The sequence below is a fragment of the Pongo abelii genome, chromosome 8 (genome assembly GCF_028885655.2).
Source record: "Pongo abelii isolate AG06213 chromosome 8, NHGRI_mPonAbe1-v2.0_pri, whole genome shotgun sequence".
Classification (NCBI taxonomy): Eukaryota; Metazoa; Chordata; class Mammalia; order Primates; family Hominidae; genus Pongo; species Pongo abelii.
The window spans coordinates 8943680-8966854 of NC_071993.2; the positions used below are offsets into that span (position 1 = coordinate 8943680).

Here is a 23175-nt window from a genome sequence, read left to right on the forward strand (position 1 = left end):
GTTTTTAAATGTATTATCGCATTTCGTATTTTGGGGACTCACTGGGGCTCCCAGAGTATATACTTCATGTTACAGGTCTAGTGTAGTTACTACTACTCTGAAATAGGTAGACAATTTTCTCCTCTTTGACTCAGTTTAGCAAGATCATAATAGAAATGAAGGGAAATACTTGCCTTATTACAGAGTTAATTGGTAATATAAAATGCATTAAGATCCTTGAATATAATGTTTAAAAATAATTAAAAAGAAATCACCGTCGTATTAATATATTTCTGTAACAATGTTCCTTGATTATCTTTAACTTAGTTATTGCACTTGACGGTGTCTTAAATATACATTCATGATATAAGGCATGATTATATTCTCTCAAAGTTTGTTTCCATTATCTTCTTATCCACTGCATTTTTTCTAATTAAACTTTTTATTGCATTTTCATTACCCAGACATAAAAATAATTTCAGATTATTATACCAAACATTCAATTACAATATAAGAATTCTTGAATTATGATATATTTAAAACACCTTTGCAGCTGTCTTTCCAACCTATAATTACTTAATCCCATCTATAACTACAGGGCTGATTTTAACACATAAACCACAAATGATAATTGCTTTGTTCTCCCAAATTTAATTTTCCTCCATATTCCATGCAATTAAATCAAAAGGAAGAGATGCTACTTATACTTTCAATTTTAGTTACCAAATTGGAACTTTCCATATTACATATTAGTGGGCTATCAATGCAGCTGGTCACTAAAAGAGAGATTGGTCAATATTTTAACAGAACAAAAGTTGCATGATTTAATTACTATAGTAATAAAATTTGAATATGAGAAGTAACTAGTTTTTGTGGGAGCTGCCATTCTTGGAAACTAATCATTTTGGACTGTGGAAAGTTTCCCAGCCTGCTGTGTTTAGGAGGTCTGGACTTTTAACCATCTTAGTTGAGCTGCATTTAAAAAAAAAATTGAGAAATGTATCATAATACAGAAAAGCAGCTCATATATACATAGAACTTAAAGAAGATTGTAAAACAAACCTCCATGTGCACCTTTCAGATTAAGAATTAGAATATTACAAGTACTTTAGAAATCTCTTTGCTTTTCCATAATCATGTGCTTCTTCCAATCTCAAGAAAACCATTTCCTTGCGTTATATGCTGCCCATCCCCTCCTTTTTCTTTAAAAATTTATCATCTGTGTTTATAGGCCTGAATGATATGTGTTTCACTTTTTAAGAAAACTAGTAGCCAGCACACCCTAGCTATATAAAGGAAAGGCAATACTTACATTGTTAGATGAAGGCTTCCAGAAAAACAGTTTCTAATAATTTGGTTTAGGTATCTTTAAAGATGTAAGAGCCCCTGTGTAATGAGCAAGGTTATGTGTGAATCTTGCGTTGAGGCATGGGCAGAGTTTACCAGGGTTATGGCTTTTAGTGCTGGACCAAGTACTGGTATTCTATTAATATATGGTGTCTACTTTTGCCCGCTGAGCTTATTCTGTCCTTTATACCTCTACCTCTCAGACGTAGGTTATAGCAAAACACTTCTGGAACGGTATGAAGGAGAATGTGTGTTCTCAGCTAATCCAGGTAGGAAGGCATAGAGACAACAACAATAAATTCATCAGTACAGGATTAACACAGATTCAGAAGAGATACGGAGCTGGATCAGTCTCAGCTAGACATTTCACTATCAGATTCTAATGGCAGTATCATACCAATGAAACTCTTAGTAATGGCAGCCCTCAATATGTCTGTTTCTTGAGTCACACTGCTACAACCTCTCCAATTTTGGATCTTCCCTTTATCTTCCTCCAAGTCTGCTCTGTGTCTTGTATCTGTATTTCATATCTCTCTATTTTAAATTTATTTAAATTTATTTTTTGTTTTGGACGAGTATATTCTGTTGCTAGTGGAAGAATTGTTAGAAAGACTGTCAATATTAGAGAACACTGTATTCTACTCTGATACTCAAGTGACGGTTTGGCTGGGAGTAAAAATCTGAATTGGAAATAATTTTCCTTTGCAATTCTGAAGGCGTAGTTGTTGTTTCTAGTACTTCTGTTAAGATGTCTGAAGCCATGCTGATTTATGTTTTATTCTTTTTGGGAGCTTTCAGAATATTCTCTTTGTCTACTGTGTTCTGAAATTTTATTCCTTGGTGTTGGTCTAATTTCATTTATTTTCCTGGGCACTCAACTCTTTCAGTCTGTCAAATTATTTTTAGAAATTTTCTCTAATTATTTCAAATGAATTTTAATTTCTCTTTATTCTCGTATTCTCTATTTTTTCTTTCAGGAACTGTATAATTTTGGGCATTGAACTGTTCTACTTTTTTTTTAATTTTTATTCCCCCTATCTTTGCCTTGTTCTTCTAAGTCTGAAAATTTTTTCTTTTTTTCTTTTCAATGTTGTTGTCTAGACTTCTATGTGGTTTTAAGACTCTGCTAATATGTATTTAATTTCCAGTTGTTGTTTTTAGTTTTCTATTTCTTTCTACATAATGTTTCTTCTTGCTTCAGTCATATAATGTCTTGTGTTTCTGAATATTAATCTTCATTTGTTTGGAACATTTTTTTTTTCTTAGCAGATGAAGAGGCTGATTGATTTGGAGTTTTCCTGGACAGTGATATACATGAGCTTTTTTAAAAAAAGAAACATGATGTTATTAGCCTTAGCTTTTTTCTTTTGAAGTAATAAAATACCTCAGAAATGTATCATCTGGTTTTCTTCTAGAAGGGTCTAGGACTGGCTGGCACAGCCATAGAAGTCAACTAGAGGAAGAAGGTTGAGAGTGTCTGCAATCAGCATTCAGTGTTCATAAGGTCACCTAAGCCCATTTCCAGGTTCACATCCAAGCTCTTAACTGTGCATGTTGTCATGCATTCCAGAGAGAGTCCTACCTGAGTGAAGAAGGAAGGGGTATGGAGTGGAGGTAAGGAATGCAGTAGGAGTGACGTTCTAGGAATCTGCCTCTTCTCTTTCAAACAGTCATCATTTTAATTCCTCTATTTCCAGAGGGCCCTGTGGTGAAAATTAGGTTGGTTCTCAGTTTACCCCCACTACTGGCTTAGGGAATTAAAAGGTTTTCTTTAGTGTTATGCAAGTCAGTTTTAACTATATCTACTTTACAACTTCCAAAATTAACAAGTTTATTTTTTTCTTAAAATCATATTTGAAAGTAATCTTAAAGGGTTTACAAAAAGTGAAGAAATCAGATGGTTGTACCATCTACAAAATTAATCTCTTTGAAACATTTAACAAAATAACATTTTTATTTTCATCTGGTGGACTTTTCTTGAATATAAATTACAAGAAAACAAACAATCCAATTAAAAATAGGAGAAAGACTTGAATAAACATTTCTCCAAAGAAAACATACAAATAACTACTAAGAACATGAAAAAATGCTCAACATCATTAGTCACTAGGAAAGTACAAATTAAAACCACAGTGAGATCCACTTTACACTCACTATTTTTATAATAGAATGGGTATCATTAAAAAAACAGAAAATAATGAGTGTTGGTGAGGATGTGGAGAAATTGGAACTCTCATATATTACCAAAGGGAATGTAAGATGGTTCAGCTGCTACAGAAAACAGATTGGTAGTTTCTCAGAAAATCAAACATAGAGTTATCTCAATACTCAAGAGAACTGAAAACAAATACTCAAACATGTACATGCATACACATGTGCACAGCAGCACGATTGACAATAACCAAGATATAGAAGTGACTAAATATCCTTCAATGTATAAATGGGCAAAGATGTGATATGTATGTGTGTGTGTGTGTGTGTGTATGGAATATTGTTCAGTCATAAAAAGGAGTGAAGTAGTGATATATACTACAATGTAGTGTTATGTTAAATGAGAGAAGACAGATCATCTTCTGTTGTATATTCTATAATATTCTAGAATTAGGATTCTAGAATATATGACAAAAGGTCATATATTCTAAAATTCCATTTATATGAAGCATCTAGAATAGATGACTCTATAGGGAAGAGACACAAATTAATGGTTTCCAGGGTCTGCAGGGCATAGAGACAAATTGCTCAATAGCTGAGACAATTTACTTTGGAATGATAGAAATGCTCTGGAACTCGAGGTAGTTGCACAACATTGTAAATGTATAAAATGCCACTGAATTTTTTATTTAAGATGGTTAATTTGTGTTTTGTGAATTTGGCCTCAAGAAATTATTAAAAATAATGCATTATATGTTTGATAGTTAGAGATGGGAACTACCCCCTGAGCCTATTACTTTTCTCATTACATTTCACAGATACTGTGCCCTTTGCTTGATATCCTTGCAGTCTGTGTAGTTCCTGAGACAATTCTAATGGAAATAGATGGGCTTTCGACAACCTTGAGACTTCAGATGATTTTTACAAAGAAATTGAATCCTATAGTTGAGTTTCTTGGATATTTAGGTGAGTCCTTGGCAGAAAAGTGCTTCTAGGTTGAATATCTTTTATTCTGTTGGCTTGGTCCAGTTTTCTGAACACTGTCTTGGTTTTCTGCTTAGTACTTCAGTTAGTACTGAAACCAGAGCCTGCATGATATGCAAATCAATTGAGTGGGAACTGAATACCCTTGCTAACTCTTTGGTGCCTAACTTATGTGATGATGGGGGAGCTTGATCTGTTGTCCATGTGCCCAGGACTGGTGGGGTGCAGCTGTGAAGGTACTGACGACCTGGACAGAGAATGCTGCTGCCAAATGAGGATATTACCTCTGGATAAGACATTGCTGTACTTAGATTGTGCCCAATGCATTTAGAATGTTCAGTTTGACAGTTTTTCTCTCCAAGACATGCATGTGCTAGTCCAAGGGCCACCTTGGCTGAGCTTCCACCTTTTTCCCGCCATAGTATACTGCTGAGGTTTCAGTATGCTTCAAAGCTGTGCATTCCTTTGGAAGGCCGAGGCAGGTGGATCATCTGCAGTCAGGCCAAGGCGGGTGGATCATCTGAGGTCAGGAGTTCGAGACCAGCCTGGCTAACATGGTGAAACCCCGTTTCTACCAAAAATACAAAAAATTAGCCGGGTGTGGTAGTGGGGTGCCTGTAGTCTCAGCTACTCAGGAGGCTGAGGCAGGTGAATCGCTTGAACCCAGGAGATGGAGATTTCAGTGAGCCAAGATTGCATCATTGCACTCCAGCTTGGGCAACAAGAATGAAATTCCATAAAACAAAACAAAACAAAAACCTGTACCTTCTGGAATTATGCACTTGAGTAAAACTGAACAAGAGAATGAAAATGCCAGTAGTATTGGAGATGGTTTTAGTAACTATACAAGTATATTTTTTTCTTATTTTTGTTTATACTTTTTACTCACAAATATTTAACTTCTTCTTGACATATAATTATTTTATGACAAGTAAATGTCCAGAAAATAACATTGTAATGATGTAAACTCTGAACATAAATATTTAAATAACTATTTTTTATAATTTTATTTATTCATACACTTATTCATTCTGCCTTATCTTAAAAATGATTTGCAATTGTGAACCAAAGTGTTACAATAAGTATGACCTTTAGAGGTGTAATTTGCAATGTATAGCACTGCAGAATTAGAAAGCAGCTTCAATTCTGTCTACATCATCCACCACCTACGTTGAGGATTCTGTTTAGAAGAGCCCAGCAATTCTGATGTTCAAGTGCTTCTAGTAATGAATAAACTAACTTCTGCAGATGACAACCCACTAATTTTTTAAACAGTACTGCTTGCTGGGAAGTTCTACCTATTAATAAACTAGTGTTGACTATATTTTGTTCTAGTATTATTTTCTGGAACCACTCTGATTAATTCATTATAAACATGACAACTGTTCAGATTTTGGAAACATCTATCACATATTTTCCAAATTTTCTGTCATTCAGGTTGAACCTATCCTCTTAGTAATTGTATAATAAAATTTCCTAAAATACTAAATATTTGTGAAAATTGCTATTGAAGATGATTTTTTTTCTTTTTCTTTTTTTTTTTTTTATAGTCACACTTCTTTATTATAAAACTATTACGTTGGGTCTCCCTCTCCCTCCTCCTCCCCCTCCCTCTCCCTCTCTTCTTCGGTCTCCCTCTCCTTTTTTCGGTCTCCCTCTGTTGCCGAAGCTGGACTGTACTGCGGTGATCTCGACTCGCTGCAACCTCCCTGCCTCAGGCTCCTGTGATTCTCCTGCCTCGGCCTGCCGAGTGCCTGGGATTGCAGGCGCGCGCCACCACGCCTGACTGGTTTTTGTTTTTGGTGGAGACGGGGTTTCGTGGTGTTGACCGGGCTGGTCTGAAGATGATTTTTTTTCTATTCAGTTTTCACTCAGCATTTTTTCTAGCCCTATCAAGTTTGCAGCAAACAAAATGATGAGCACACTTCATACATGTCCATTGAGAAAAATAACCAAAAAGATGGAAAGTCAGGGACACAGGCAAAGCTCTGAGATCTTACTGTTTGCCACTGAGTTTTGACTTACCATGTTGGGTACAGTTAGTCAATAATCAGTGAATTATCTTAATTTTATTTTCGTCTTTGTAATAGATTTAAAACCTTATTCTGCTGCTTTTTTTTTTTTATTATTTTTTAAGAACCTCTCCTTGAGTAAAATCTGACACAGAACTCTACTAAAAAGATTAAGCACGGAATTGCTCTTGGAGAAGCAGAGGCAGGACCATGGTTCTTTTCTCTGGAATTGTTCTCTACCTCCCAAAATGGTAAAGGAAATTACAAACCTTTAAAACTCCAAATAAGGCTGCTTCAAGAAGATATAGCCTATTTTCTCCCTTTAATCAAAAGTGAGAGGGTATATAAATGAGTAGGACTAGAACAACCTCCTAATTTTACATATGAAAAAGCTGACATGTGGATAGGAAAATTATTTCTCTGAGATGTTATGTTTTCATAATAAATTACAAAGAGTAACCATCAATAAGAAACCCACAAGCAAACAAAATGACTGAGCTGGCACAATTTCCAAAAACATATAAGAAAAATAAAATGAAAAATTTGAAGACAAAAGGAAAAATAATCACACTTATAGAAACAATAAATTATGGTAGAATTAATAAAATATATTAATAATATACATTTGATGGTAAATCAACTAAATTCTCCAGTGGAGAGACAAAGATTAAAAGCATATAGGAATATGGAAAAAATACAATAAATAATTCATAAGATACAACTAAAAGAAAAATGAGGCACTTGGAACAATAAAAAGTTTTTTCATGAAAAGCATGTCTTGGGTAAAATGAAGTAATTATTAAATTAAAAAAATGAATACCTTTCCAGTAACAAAATAATTGAGAATTTATATGGTTCTAACAAATGTCTAAAAACATAGTATCAATGTACATGAAATGAAAATGGAGAAAATTAAAAGGATAATCTGAAAACCAGTGTCACAGTAAAATTTTCTCATAGATCTTTCTCATAAACTGATAGATCAAGCAGAGCAAAAATAAGCTACAAATTTATAGAAAAAGGCAAACAAATGTATCATCTAACACATATGTAGACAACATTTTTTTTTCAGGAAAATAAAAACTATTTCAAAAGCCGAAGCATTTGCTACAACACAATGAAAGGAATTTTTTTGCATTACCAATAATTTATCATATTATACTGTCTCTACCAGTAGAACCATGCAACTAGGAATCAATAAAAAAAGTATGGCATATTTTCCTAAAAAACAACAAATGTTTTTGTAAACAAAATCCAATATACTTATAAATTATTTATGTCATTAGAGAAATCCTAACATTTACAAAATGTTGGAATGGAATGACAATAAAAACACTACAGGCCAAAACTTGTAAGATGAAACTATATTATTCTTAGAGTGTGATATGTAACTTTAATTGCACTTAATAGGAAACAGTAAGAAAAAAAAATCAATGAGCTAAGTATTCAACTCTGAAAGATTGGGAAAAAATCCCCAGTGACCCAAATTGAGTAGAAATAAAGTAAAAGTAGAAATAAATTAAATAAAACATAATGAAAACATCATAAAAATAAAAATAAAGTAGTGCCTTTGAAAATATTAATAAATATAAAAGAAAGCACTTCCTTAAGCATAAAGAGAATAACCATAAATAAAGTTTGAATACTAAAAAAAGAAGATGTAATCACAGATACAACAAACACTGGAACAAGGAGAATGTTAGCAAAAAATTATGTTATATTTAAAGCTAGTTTCTTGAAAAGTAAGAATTTATCAGGAAGAAAGATAAAGGTCTGAATAGCTGCTAAAGAATTTGAATCACTGGTCAAAAATCTATCTACATCAAAGCACTAATTTCAAAGTTGCTCCAAGCTAGTTCTAGCAATCTTCAATATGTATTTAACTCTTATAGAACTTCTTTCACATATGTAAAAGGGAGGAAATATTACTCGAAGGGAAATACGATGTAACAAAACTATTACACATTAAATGTGGATATACATTATGAATAAAAGTTAGAAAACAGAATCTAACAATTTATGAAAAAAAAAAGCACTACAACCAAAAAGGATTTAACCCAAGAATGGAAGTAATCTCCAATATTGGAAATTACAATACAGGAACTTAATATTAATAGATGACAGTAGAAAAACAATATGATATTATCCATATTGTAGAAAAGCATTACACTTCAATGTACCTTCTTGATTTGAAAGGAAAAAAGCAAAGCAACCTAGAAATAAATGGGAATATCTTTAACCTAATAAAGCACACATTCTGGAAACCTATAACAAAGTACTGACTAGTGAAATATTCGAAATATTTCCTTTAAATTTGGGGACCAAACTAAGAAACCCATTCTCACCATTTTCTCCTTTTATTCTTAAGACTGCATGTTTCTTTTTTTATCAGTTTGAGCTTGCTTGATGGATGTTATCCCTTCCTCTGTATCTCTGAAGATTAAAAAAAAAAACCACTTTTTTTTAAAGCTCTTTTAAGATGTGGATATTATCTCTAGTTCCTTACATTTGAGTTCCTTTTTTCCTTGGATCTGTCCACTTACATTCTTGATGCTAGAATTTGCCATGTGTTTACTAATGATTCTTTGTGAGCTCACTTTCCGTGGGAATTATTTACCATTGGACACAGTTTGTATAACCTTGCTTTGGGATTAGTTTCATGGCTGTCTCTGTCTAGTCCATGCAAAATTCACAGGTCTCAAACTAGATTTTAATGTTGTTTTAACAAGTCATTATATTACAACAAAATGAATCTGATAGATTGAATAAAATGAATCTGAGCCCTATTTACTGTAAAGATGCAGATTTCTGCTTTTGAAGTGGTTATGGGCACCATTCTATTCATGGCCAGTGGCAAGACCTTTGATCTAGGAAGCTCAATTGGAAATATTCTGGAATTTCTGTTTGTAAAAAACAAAGAAACAAAAAACAACAGCAAAAAACAAATACCCAAAACAGAAAACAAAAAACAGTGGGTTGCTAGATTCGGGACTTACAGAGTTTTTAATTCCTGTTCTTTCTCCCATGTTGAACCTATGGCTTTTGTTCAAAAACCTTCAGCCCTAGGGTCTTAGCCCCACTATGGATCACAAAAGTTGAGCTGTTCCTATTTATGGACTTGATTTTTTTTTTCTAAATTTCTGACTTCTGGAAATTTCTTTTCTTGCTTTCAAATGAAGCTGTTTGTTTTAAAGATGTGTGTATACATATATTCATTTGTTCATATTAATATAAATTTATAAATCTTTATTGTATATTTCTGAGTGTTTGGAATGAGGGAAGAGTTTCCATAGGTGCTTGGCTTTTCACTTTGTCTAGGAACTGATGACATGACTTCTTCACGTTACACATCTTGTTTGAGGAAGAACTCAAATTAGAATCCTATTCCCTTAACTCAACTTTTATTATAATCAATTGCCTTGTGGCTTGGAAAGACATTGACTACCATTTTGCAAAACTGAGGTTCAAGAAGGTTATGGCTGTCCTATGTGACTACATAGGTGAACTTGAAGGACATTATGTTCCATAAAATCAGCCAGGCATAGAAAGACAAATACTGTGGCATCTCACTTATATGTGAAGTCTAAAAAAGTTGAACTCATAAAAGCAGAAAGTAGAATGGTAGTTACTAGGGGCTGGGGGAGTGGGGATGGGGAACTACTGGGCAAAGTGTATAAAGTTTCAGTTAGAGAGGAAGAATAAGTTCTAGAGATCTATTGTAGAGAATGGTGACTACAGGTAATAATCATATACCATAGGCTTGAAATTTGTTAAGAGAGTAGATTTTAAATATTCTCAGCATAAAAAATGATATGTATGTGAGGTGATAGATGTGTTAATTAGCTTCAGTTAATCTCACAATGTATACATATATCAAAACATTACATTGTGCATCATAAGAGTATACAATTTTATGACAGCCATGCCTTAATAAAGCTGGGGAAAATGTATACGCCATTTTTTTTTTCAATTTTAAATCACAAAACATTTTGGCATTTTTTTTTTGATAAACCATGCTAGTAATGTCATCTAAGAATGAAATTTGTGTAATTTGCTAGTGAATTTATGCATGTTCTTAATGGTCGCAGTTTGGGACAGAGCTGTAAGTTTTTAGTTATCCCTTGAGAACTTTTAGATGAACTTGGATTATGTCTACATCGGCAAGGCAGAGTTATCTAATAAATTTAGTAGAAATTGTGGTTGTTGAATTGTCTAAATTGACTTTCTAGACTGTCCAGATGATCGCTCAAGCCTCTGAATTATTGACAGTTTAGATGTGAGTTTATGATAATAGCATATTTTATTGCCTATTTCTGAAAGATTAAAGTTCTGACTTTACTGCATAGATATGTATCAGATAATATCTTACTCAATGACCTTAGAGGCTAGTTCTGACCAACCTGAATTGATCACAAGTTTCAAGGAATAAAGAAATGGTTAGGAAAAAGGAATATTTTTTATTGTCTCCTGAAATAGTGCAGAAATATTTATGAGCACAGTTTGCTCATGGATGATTTCCAAAACATCCATAAATTGCAAATCAACCTGTTTTGTGCCATGAACTATTGAGAAACTTCTAATATGTACACTACATTGTCAATTAAAAGTATACTTTCTTACGTAGAGTGTGTTGTCCTCAGCCAATAGTCATTGTTCCTAGATCCAATAATGCTTTCTTTACACCAGATTTCAAAAATCTGGGAGAAACCGGGTACTCAAAACGGTGGAAATGACATGTGTTTTATTCATATTTGTAATATTTTGATATACATAACAGCCTTTGGACTTGTGTAGATATGGCCAATGTAATTTTAACAAGGGCAGAAATACACAAGCCCTTTCCTTCTCTTCCATCGTTATATAAAATAAACCCTTCCTTGTGCTTTAGGCTTCGGGATAACCAATTAGCATTATTAACCACGTCAGTCACTTTCTGCCAAAATTTAATACTAAAAGCTGCTGCAAAAGTACTCCCAAGCCATCTTCCTTAACATACTGCTAAAGGATAACTCTTAAATCCTCTGAGGTTTTGATTTCAAAACGACATTCCAAAACAAAATCTGTTTTGATCTGCAGTTAAGCAATGGATGAGCCAGCCTCCACCTACGGTTCATCACCTGCAGTTGAAAGCCAGCCCTCCGGAATACTTTACACAGAGGCTCCAGGAGAAAACCTGCCTCTTCCTGCAGGTAGACCAGCCTGCAGAATGTCAGTAGAGGAGAAGGCAATCGCCCTCCCAGCCCTCCTCCAGAAGCCAGAACCACCCAGAGAGTGGCAATACACCTCTGACTAGGAGCTTTATTTTCAATCCTAAGATTTCCAAAAGATGTTTCACTGAAAATATTTCATAGCATGTTGAATGTAAAAATTATTAAGACAGTTTCTTCTTAGACCGATTTTTTTTTTTTTGAGAAGGAATCTCTCTCTGTTGCCCAGGGTGGAGTACAGTGGCTTGATCTCAGCTCACTGCAACCTCCTGCAACCTCTGCCTCCTGGGTTCAAGCGATTCTCTTGCCTCAGCTTCCCGAATAGCTAGGATTACAGGCGCACGCCACCACACCCAGCTAATTTGTGTATTTTTAATTTGTGTATTTTTTTTTTTTTTTTTAGTAGAGATGGGGTTTCATCATGTTGGCCAGGCTGGTCTCAAACTCCGGACCTCAGGTGACCTGCCTGCCTCAGCCTCCCAAAGTGCTGGGATTATAGGTGTGAGCCACCCAGGCCTTAGACCGATTTCTAATATTCAGGATTGGTTGAATGCAGGGTGAAGGAAAGAACATAAATTAACATGCATTTCTTTTATTCCCAAACACCATAAGAAATTGATTTTGCTAATTTCAACTATGATTGAATAATGATTCGACTCATTTTCTAAGAAGCTAAAATAGGTAGTCTTCCCAGAAGATTTTTCTGTATTCATTTTATTTTGAGAAGTACATATTTCTATTTTGGTTAATTTCTTATGGAATATCCAAAAATTATACATTAGAATTTCTTGCACAATTCAAAAGGATTTCTATTTACCACACAGCTCCACCAGAGGCTAATTTGTTTCCCTTAACTCTTATGGTTTTCAGTAGAATCAGGGTACTTCGTATTATTTCCTACTTTGAACATGTTTGCCATTTCATTGGCGTGCTTGCTATCCACTCTATTCTCTTATTTGGAGAGACCAGCACCAAACTGGTTTGGTTTGGGAATATTATCATTTGTTAATAATGTGCTTAAGATTTTCTCACATGATTTAAGAAGGTAATTATATCATCTTAGGATAATAAAGATGTACAATACGCATTAAGTCAAGTTTTATTCAAGACTTTAGCAGCCTTGAATTCCTTCCAGGTCTTTTTAGGGGAAATTTTCACCCGCAGGGGCTTGGGAATTTGGCATGGAACACCCATTAAGTGTGAGGAGGGCTTGATTGCCAGTACACAGCAATGAGATCTTGCCCTTCAAAAATTCTCTTTGATTTTACTTCAATAGACCGAAAAAGAAAATTTGTGCTTTGTGTTTTTGTCTTCAAATTATGATAGGAAAAGACATAGACCATCCATGTCCCATAAATACTTGATATTATTTTGTCCGTATACCACAATGCTGGGATCATTTACAACTTGTGTTGCAATATAGCAAAACCCATTGGTGTGTAAAGACATATTATTAATTAAACGCAAATGTAACAGATGTTTCATTTTAGTAACTTATTATGGGTCCTCCTGGGTCCTCAGTGCATGTTGTCTCCTGCGCAGGTAGTGTTAATTTCCCTTCTCAGGGGCTCAGGGAGATGCAGCCTATAGGGTGAAGGAGCACATTGAGGACGCTCCTGGTTTTCTACTATATGTGCAAAAGTTCACTGTAAGCAGGAATGTTATTCTGTCAGCTTCAGTCTTAGCATTTTTGCAACAAATGCTTGTCTTCTGAAATCATATTTCTAATATGGAATATTCACATCTAATTTGTAAAAATAATGTTAAAATGGCTGTTGGAAATGTTAATAATAGTAATAAAATCTGGAAGGCACTTTAGCCAAAGGAGGTCAGGGGAGAGGTACTCTTGTGCTGAGTCCAGAAATACCCTACATCCCTACCCAAGAATTTGTTCCCAGTGTTTTAATTTATCTGCTTAAGGTCGGGCGCGGTGGCTTGCACCTGTAATCCCAGCACTTTGGGAGGCTGAAGCAGGCAAATCACCTTAGGTCAGGAGTTCAAGACCAGCCTGGCCAACATGGCAAAAGCTCGTCTCTACTAAAAATGCAAAAATTAGCCAGGCATGGTGGCAAGTGCCTGTAATGCCAGCAGCTTGGGAGGCTGAGGCAGGAAAATCACTAGAATCCGGGAGGTGGAGGTTGCAGTGAGCCGAGATCGCTCCATTGCACTCCAGCCTGGGTGACAAGAGGAGAACTGCATCTCAAAAATAAATAAATAAATAAATAAATAATAATTTATCTGCTTGAAATATTAAATAAAGCTAATTAATTCCAGGGTTGCAGAATGATATTACATACAACTGAAGCAGTGAGACTTCGAGTATGAACAATATATTTTTAAAAAATTAAAAGCATAATAGTCATGATTCAAGAGTTTGCCAAAATTTGTACATATATCTGGAAATATAAGGACTAGAAGGTAAAAGCCTCAAAAAGAAAAAAAGAAGATGAGCTAGTCAAACAGAGTGTTCTCCCTTCCCTCCCTTGATAGCCTTTTCTTTCTTGCCCTTTTTTTTTTTTTTTTTTTTTTTTTTTAGAGGGAGTCTTACTCTGTCACAAGGCTAGAGTACAGAGGTGCTGTCTTGGCTCACTACAACCTCTGCCTACCAGATTCAAGTGACCCTCTCATCTCAGCCTCCCAAGTAGCTGGGATTACAGACACATGCCATTATGACCGGCTAATTTTTGTATTTTTTGTAGAGATGGATTTCATCATGTTGACCAGCCTGGTCTGAGCCACACCATGCCCGGCCTTGATAGCCTTTTCTATCAAGCTTCTGGGGTTTGCCTTTTTTCTTATTAAAAAAAAAAAACTTCCAGTTGAGGGCTCAAAAAAGTGAATTCGAATAGTAATGTTTAAAATTTATATCTATATGAGGAAATATAAAGGCTGTTGAAAGATTCTGTATTGCAAATATTTCTGCTATATTCTTGGTGCTTGAAATTATACCATAAAATATACCTCTTTTGACTAAAAGGACTTGTTTTAAGACCAAATGTAAATATGCCTGCTATAGAAAAAATATCTTCTATGCAATGGCAATTTTTACTGTAAAGAAATGTATCCATCCCTCCTTCTATATCTTGACAATGTGATAAATATATACATATGCTTTTAAAGTAACTGTGTATGTGTTTGTGTATATATGTGTATATATGTGAATATATATCTAATGTGTACATATGTGTATATACATTTAGTATGTAAACATATGTACACATGAATACATACATACACATATATACACATATGTGTGTTAATTTGTTCTGTTTTGTTTTCTTCCAGCTTTGGAGAATGAAGTTCAATATATGAATTATCCATAGAGACCAGTAGGCCTATTGCAAATCCCTGTGGTGGAGGGCTAGGAGCCAGAAGTGCTGAATTCTCCTACAGTTCTATAAATGAACTAAGCCACACTTATTGACCCTGTTACTGAAAACCAGTTGCCTAAACATTTTGTGTCTGTTTCCTTATTTGTAAAGTGGGAAATGTACTTACTGAACAGGGTCATCATAAGAGACAAAGATGATTGTGAAAGAGCCTTGTAAAGGGTACATCTGAACCCCAAATTATCAATAAGTGCTCACTGGCTGTGCCTCACAAGAGCTCAGAGATCACTGAGTCCAGTTCAATGCACTTAAATTACGACATGGAAATGGAGGCACCAAGAGGTAAGTATCTTATCCAGAGTCACACAGCTGTACAGAGATATGGAAGCAATATCATAAAATTCAATCATGTCATATTTCATTTCCATGAAAATAAACTAAAAAATAAAACTTGGAAGATGAGAACTTTGGATAATTTGAGTCTGAAGTACTTCATACTACTTTAAGTTACCTCCTATTGGGGGCGTTATAAATGGGTAAGCAGAGAATATCATGGAAAGACATGGAGCTTAGTATATGCAAATGTTGAGTTACTCAGTGCAATGTGTGAAAAAGGAGTTTCATAAGTTTCGATCAGGGAAGAAGGCAGGGTCAAAATTTCTGCTTGAGAGTTTGGGAGCCTTAGGGAGACTTTAAACAGGGAGCAACACAGCACATTAGATTCCTTTGGTTACACTAAGGACAATGGTTTTGAAGGGGACCAGGAGGAAGAAAAGGAAGGTAGAAAGACTATTCCTCAATGATGTGGAATCCATTGCTGCAATCTATGCGAGAGGTTATACAGACCTGCATGGCATCATTCATTGTCTGAATGGAGGAGATGAGATGAACTATTTAGAAAGTAAACATTTAGAAAGTAAACATTAGCATTAATGGGACTAATTTGATGTAGGTGATAAGGGTATAGGACACCAGCAAGATTTTCAGATTTCTAGATGGGAGGGGGATTTATAGAAGTGCATTAAAGTGGAATATGGGAGGAAAAAGAGACTTAGAAAAACAGGTGTGAAGTTTCAAAATGAAGTTTGTGATATTCTAGTACAATACCCAAGTGAAGCTGCTTGCAACTTGGCAGTTGCATATGAGTCTGGAACAGAACAAGAAGTCTCAAATGGAAAGGAAAATTTGGAAATCACTAATATATCCATGGGTTGTTGAAACCGGGAGAGTGGGTGGGAATGCCCTTTGAGAATATAGGATGATGGACTCTGAAAGCACTTGTACTTGTTAGACTCTTGTTCTTCTTCAAGTAAGTGTGGGAGACACTGCAAGGAGAGGTTAGTGGGACAAACTGGCGCAGCCTTTTAAGGGGATTTGTTACACTCACAAAAGAAACCCAGTGTGAGAGATACTTTTTTTTTTTTTAAAAAAAATGAAGGGTTGGGAACTTGATCCCAGGTTTAATAAATCTGGGAAAGTGGCCAAGGTCCCTGAATTTTAAAGACTTTAAATAGTCTCCGAGAATGTGTCCCAGGTCACTGAATTTTAAAGAAGCCCTCCAGGTGAGAACCAACGCTCTGAGAGTTGCAAACCAGGGTTTTGTTTGTCAGTGCAACACTTTAGCTGACTCTAGGTACAGAGCCTTCAGATGTGGGTGTAAGGGGAGATTTTCAAAAAGTTCCACATACTGAATGATCTTTTTCTAAAACTGAGAGGCCTCCCAGACTCTCATCACAAGCCAGAAAAGTAGCCGTTGCTCTTTATTTTCCATCAAATGCTGAGAGCTGCCACCCTCATTCTTAGCTCATTTGAAGCAACAGGGATTTCCTCTTGAGAGCAGGAGACAGAATTCATTACGACAAAGCATGGTTTTAGAGTAAAGTGTGAAGTGTGTAGCCATGCCTACAAAAGGGATAAAGAGCCAGGACACCATGATTTTGCTGTGGGGTCAGCATTGCTTACTCCCTTAGTGATCTGGGCCAATCGCTGAATCTCTCTGAGCCTCAATTTCCTCGTCTGTAGAAGGGGAAAATAGTACTTATCTCATTATTTTGTGGTGTAGACTAAATGAGATCAGATGTCGGAGGTGCTTATCCTCTGGAAAGCACCTAATAATAAGATTAGCTACAATTAATAAGTGTGTTAAGAAATGTGGGACCCAGAGGCTCTGAATCTCCCGGTGGTTGGAGGAGACGGCCGAAGGCTCTGAAATCCTTTCAGGTCCACGGATTCCCAGGGGAGGGTATGATCCAGGCAAAGATGATTACATTATTTTCTTTCTTACACTTATTTTCCTAGAAGATATTTCTCAAGGAAGATGAGAGCCTTTGTAATTTTCAACCCTTAAAAATCAATTATTCCTGAGTTATTTTTGCATTTATGAAAAATGCCAAATTAATTTCGACTGAATTTTCTTTTCTGTGATCTACGAGGAGGTCAGCTGGTAGAAACGACGAGATTCTAACAACACCGGGTATTGCCCCTCGGAGTTTTAATTGCCTTAATTCTCTATAATTCATTTCTGAGAACTAGCATCTTTTCATACAGTCTTAAAAATCGCAGCTTCTTAATATATGCATGAATGGCAATACGCTAATATGCAATTCAAGTGGCAGGGTTTACATGTTATAATTCTGCATGGAAAAAAGGCTTGAAATCCGGAAGCCCTGGTCCCAAATGTTCTTCATTCCCGTAACACACAAAGAGACAAAACCTCAGAACAGAGGTGGAATCATGATATCCTTCTCTCATTCATTATTTACAATATATCTGCCTCAGTACCTAGATTTCCTTGCACTCCTTAGGAAGTCATGGGGAGATAGATTTGAACTAGAGTCTAGAGGTAAGTGATGCCATATTCCATTACCTGAGTCACTATCTCCCCAACACCTTCCCCTCCCTCCTTTTTTTTCCCCCCAAAAGAGCACATCTTTGGAAATTGAGAATATTCAGTGAACAGGACTCATAAATCAAATCATTATCATTAATAATCAAAGTGAGACATTGTGAGAAATAGCAAATTAATCACAACTGGCAGGTGAAGCTACTTCCAGCCTCTGCTTTCTGCATACTAAAGGAAGCAGAATTTTCCCCAGTGGGTTTTTATTTTTCTTAAGTTTATTTTCTTAGCGAACACTGCACTCTTTGGTTGACTGGGAATTACGTCCAAACCCAGGTTTCCCTACTACTAATATGACTAATTCCGTTTAATAAAATTTGATTTTCAGAACCATTTTTGTTCCATAAATAAGATATATTATGATTTGGTGTACTTTATTAGTACACCATTGCATATTTGAAATTGAAGACATTTTTCTAGAGGAGGAAAATAACTAATGGTATCACAAATTTGGATTAGATGTAATTATTTATTTTCCATGTCTTGGGTCATACTTATGTGACAGCCTGTCATCTTAGTTTAAACGTCTTTTTGGTAAAAATGGGAGACAAGCCTAAATATAATATTGTCTACTGTTATGATACTTTTCAAAGCATGATTAATAATAATTCATGAATTTTGAGAACATCTTATTTCTCCAGAAAGAAATAAATACTTCTTTTCCATCATGTTTACCTCCTCAGCTTCCCTGTGAAGTAAGAACTACTTTCTTTAATCAAGAGAAAGTGAGTCAAAAACAGTTAAATTTTTACCATTTCACGCAGCAATTCTGGGCTTAAATTTAAAATAGACTCGAATTTCCTGACCCAGCATTAGACAATGTTGTCAAAATTTTCACTTCTTAGTGACTTTTGAAATGACATGCAAATTTTTAAAAATAGAGGAAAATAAGTACTAATATCTGGATTGTATTTTTTATTTCTATAATGTATTAAAATGTGCTAAGTGATTAAAAATACATGAGATATTTCAGAAGGTACAGAAATGTTTCAAACTCCATATTTAAAGGAAAGGCAAACAAAATGTGGGGGATTAGAAGGAAACAAAAATAAAATGCAAAGTGTATTTAATATTGAGAAACACAGTGTTTCAGTAAGGCCTATGTGCTTACAAGAGTCTGTGCTTTCGTTCAGCATAACTTCACTAAGAAATGGGAGAAGAGGGGACTGAGGCTGTCACTGTCCTTTACCCAGAATCATTTTTCCCTTCTCTGACTGTTACCAATTACCCAAAGCTCAATTCAATAATCCTCATCAGTACTCTAGGAGTTTAACTAGAAAGCAACATTAAGGTTTAAATATTGGAGTTTTGTGAATGTAGGATTGTGAAAATATTTCTAGCAGATTCCCGGATTATTCAGGAGTGTCAGGGTCTATTTCTTTCATACTACTTATATATGGGTTTTTCTTTCCTTTGAAAGCATCTGTTTGGTAAAAAGCAAAATTAAAGTGATCGTATGTTGCATATTGTATTGAAGATTGATGAGGAAAGTGGTTTAAAAATAGATAAATGCATTTTCTTTCTTTCTTTTAACATTACACTTATTGGTTACTCTTTCCTGTCTATTTTCTAGACATTTTTTCAGTTTCTGTTTGCAAGATGATTTCTCATTCTCCTTGAATTTCTTTCTCTACTTATCTTCCACAGAGACAGTCACCTGATGTGATGAGATTGTTCCTGCGTCTGATGAGTTTTTCACTGGTGGACATAGCCCTGCTCTTGAACACACGGATGTCCTTCAAGTCTGAAGGGATGAAATCCCATCTCCCTAATGAGGGAGACAATAGGTTTCTCAGAAAATGGGATAGTTTCTTTTCTTTTTTCTTTTCTTTCTTTCTTTTCTTTTTTTTTTTTTTTTGTTGAGATAGAGTCACCCTCTGTAGCTCAGGCTGGAGTGCATGGCACGATCTAGGCTCACTGCAGCTTCCACCTCCCATGTTCCAGCGATTCTCCTGCCTCAGCCTCCTGAGTAGCTGGGATTACAGGCATGCACACCGTAGTTTTCTATTTGAATGACTTGTTATGTTGGTTATCTGTGAGAAAGTCATTTGCCCCTTTTGGGAGGGAATACGTAACTATAATAATTCCATTCTGAACTTGAAGAAAAAAGAAAGCAAAGTGGCATAAAATTGCCCTTTTTGTTGTAATTTTTTTTTTAAAATATTTGAAACAACGTATTTGAAGGCACGATGTTCCCCTTTCTTCTGAGTTCGGGATATTCCGTAAGTGAGTGATGAATAATACACTATGTTCCATAACGTCTCTGTGTTTAATCTTCCAGAGCACCACATGTATACTCACTTGAACCTGGAGAATTGTTTATGTGATTGGAAACCCAAAGAAAACCACTTCCTGGTTGTTGATACAGGTGCCAAAAAGTTGTAATATCTAAGGATCACATAAGTAGGTTTCTTGATTGTTGTATATTTATTTTTTATCATTCCTGGCTTGTAAATAAGGAAATAAGTCATTAAGAAATCACTAAATTAGGTTGCAAACCATGGCCAGGAAAGAAGTCAAACAGATTCCCTGACACAGTCAATCAGCTAAGTCTAATTTTCCTTCCTCATTTCTTTTTCTTTTTTTCCTCTCCTGTTGCTTTTCTTCTTCCTCTTTCAGGCATCTCCTCTAGTTTTATTTTCTGTAACTCACACAGTGCTGCAGAATAATGTTAGGGCTTTGTGGTTTATTCCTTGTGATTTAACTGCATAAATATAAAAAGTGCCTGAGCAATAATGCACGTTGGGTTATTCAATAACACAAGGAATGTAAAGCGATTTCATATCTCCTTGAATCAAGAACATTAATTAATCATATGATGAGAATGCAACGTTTTATTTACCAGGGCAAGAGGCTGCCAAGATCTTTCTGAGTTTAATAATTGCACACTCTATGGAGGGAGGAAAAATTAATTTAGTTATTAAATTGGAGGGTGCTTTTTTTCTATCATGGTGATGCTGGAAAGCAGCCAGGCCATAATGTTACGAGAGTTGAGATGTGGATGACTTTCACTAAAAGCTTTCTCCACCTTTACTAAAATAAAAACAGAAAAAAGAATAGTGTTGGGAATGGTGCACAAAATTTGTTTTTCGTGAGTGTAGATAATAAAACAAAGTTTCTGTCTTCCCCATCAAGAACAAATGGATTGCAATGGACTAGATGCATGCAAAAATAGCCCCCTCCCAAGGTGCGAATGTAGCAGGGAGGAAGTGCCTTGTGCCATAGGCCAAGTGAATTAGTTCCATGGAAGCAGAGCAAGTCATCATCAAAGTGTAAGGTTGCAGGAGAATGAAGGTGTCAGCAAGGAGGCAGTGTGACAAAGGGAAACAGGGTAATTTGCCATAATTTTCTTGCCTCTTCATCTGTACACTTGTTAGTTTCCCTGGCACAAATGTTTTCCTTGTTGTTTTTCCTTCTCTACTCTCAGATTTCAAATTTCCATTTTCAAGTATTATCTCAGGTGCCTCCACTTCCTAGAGTCTTTCACCAGTTGCCTCAATTCAAAGAGATCTTGATTTTTACTTTTCCCACATCCTTCTCCTTCTCCCTCTTCCTCTTCCTCTTCCTTTGCTTCTTCTTCCATTAGCTGAACTCACTTTGACTTGCAGCACTTTCCCAAACACATAATATTGAGCCATACAGGTTCCATACTCAAGTGCACATTGTCTTTTGTTTCCTGCTAATCTTCTTGAGGGTGGAGTTAGGTTGTTACCAATCTCTACAATCCTAAGTGTTAAATAGTGTCATTTGACACTTTGATTATTAACAATTACTTCATTGCCTTTATTTGGAGGGGAAACAATATTGGCGTGGAGGTGTGGCTACCAGTTCCATCAATTTATTAACTATATGTATCCTTTATCAAGTCAATTAATGATCCTGGTCACCAGTGCTTTCATCTGTAATGTGTATTATTGCAAAAGTCTTTATGTCTCTAATATTGTGTGGCCTAATATTGTATGCTTATTTTTACATGATCCATTTAAAGTACAATGCTTTTCCCAAGATATCTAGAAAACTTCATAGTTTTGTAGAAATAGAAGACTAGAGCTGGAATTTGAGGAAAAGGGAGAGTTATGTATTATTTGGTATAACATTTGTTATATAAATTTTAAGTTTATATTTAGTGCCAGATATAATTTTTCTAGATTTTCTTTATATTTAATAATCACTGAATTAACCAAATTTGAGGGTTACTGTTGAATGTGTGTTCAAATGCATGGTGAATTAATAGGTATGCAATAAGTTATAAGATATGTACATGATAATATTCATGTAAACTATGTATGGAATCTAACTGGATTTACCTTAGGAAAGACAGTCTTCAGGGCATCATTGGAAATGATTTTCCAAAGCCTATACATCTTTAAGCTCATTTTGAGAGTCTAACGTTTAATCGTGGCCTGTTACATGTTAAACAGTGTTATTTCAAATTTCTTTTCAGCTTTTTTTTTTTATTATACTTTAAGTTTTAGGGTACATGTGCACAACATGCAGGTTAGTTACACATGTATACATGCGCATGTTGGTGTGCTGTACCCATTAACTCATCACTTAACATTAGGTATATCTCCCAATGCTATCCCTCCCCCTCCCCCCACCCCACAACAGGCCCTGGTGTGTGATGTTCCCCTTCTTCTGTCCATGTGTTCATTGTTCAATTCCCACCTATGAGTGAGAACATGCGGTGTTTGGTTTTTTGTCCTTGCGATAGTTTGCTGAGAATGATGGTTTCCAGCTTCATCCATGTCCCTACAAAGGACATGAACTCATCATTTTTTATGGCTGCATAGTATTCCATGGTGTATATGTGCCACATTTTCTTAATCCAGTCTATCATTGTTGGACATTTGGCTTGGTTCCAAGTCTTTGCTATTGTGAATAGTGCTGCAATAAACATATGTGTGCATGCATCTTTATAGCAGCATGATTTATAATCCTTTGGTTATATACCCAGTAATGGGATCGCTGGGTCAAATGGTATTTCTAGTTCTAGATCCCTGAGGAATCACCACACTGACTTCCACAATGGTTGAACTAGTTTACAGTCCCACCAACAGTGTAAAAGTGTTCCTATTTCTCCACATCTTCTCCAGCACCTGTTGTTTCCTGACTTTTTAATGATCGCCATTCTAACTGGTGTGAGATGGTATCTCACTGTGGTTTTGACTTGCATTTCTCTGATGGCCAGTGATGATGAGCATTTTTTCATGTGTCTTTTGGCTGCATAAATGTCTTCTTTTGAGAAGTATCTGTTCATATCCTTT

At 35.5% G+C, this 23175-nt stretch overlaps 1 long non-coding RNA gene across 2 annotated transcripts in view; it reads left to right on the top strand.

The window, feature by feature from the left end:
* The window catches only part of LOC134762029 (uncharacterized), a 112929-nt gene extending 90584 nt beyond the window's left edge, over nt 1–22345 (top strand). Inside the window, exons 2-4 of one of the 2 annotated variants that reach the window (XR_010141475.1) lie at nt 4296–4443; nt 14966–15351; nt 19556–22345. This is a non-coding gene — a long non-coding RNA (uncharacterized LOC134762029). The remainder of the gene's footprint in view (nt 1–4295; nt 4444–14965; nt 15352–19555) is intronic. The other variant, XR_010141476.1, reaches the window with a different exon arrangement.
* The last annotated feature ends 830 nt before the right edge of the window (nt 22346–23175 follow it).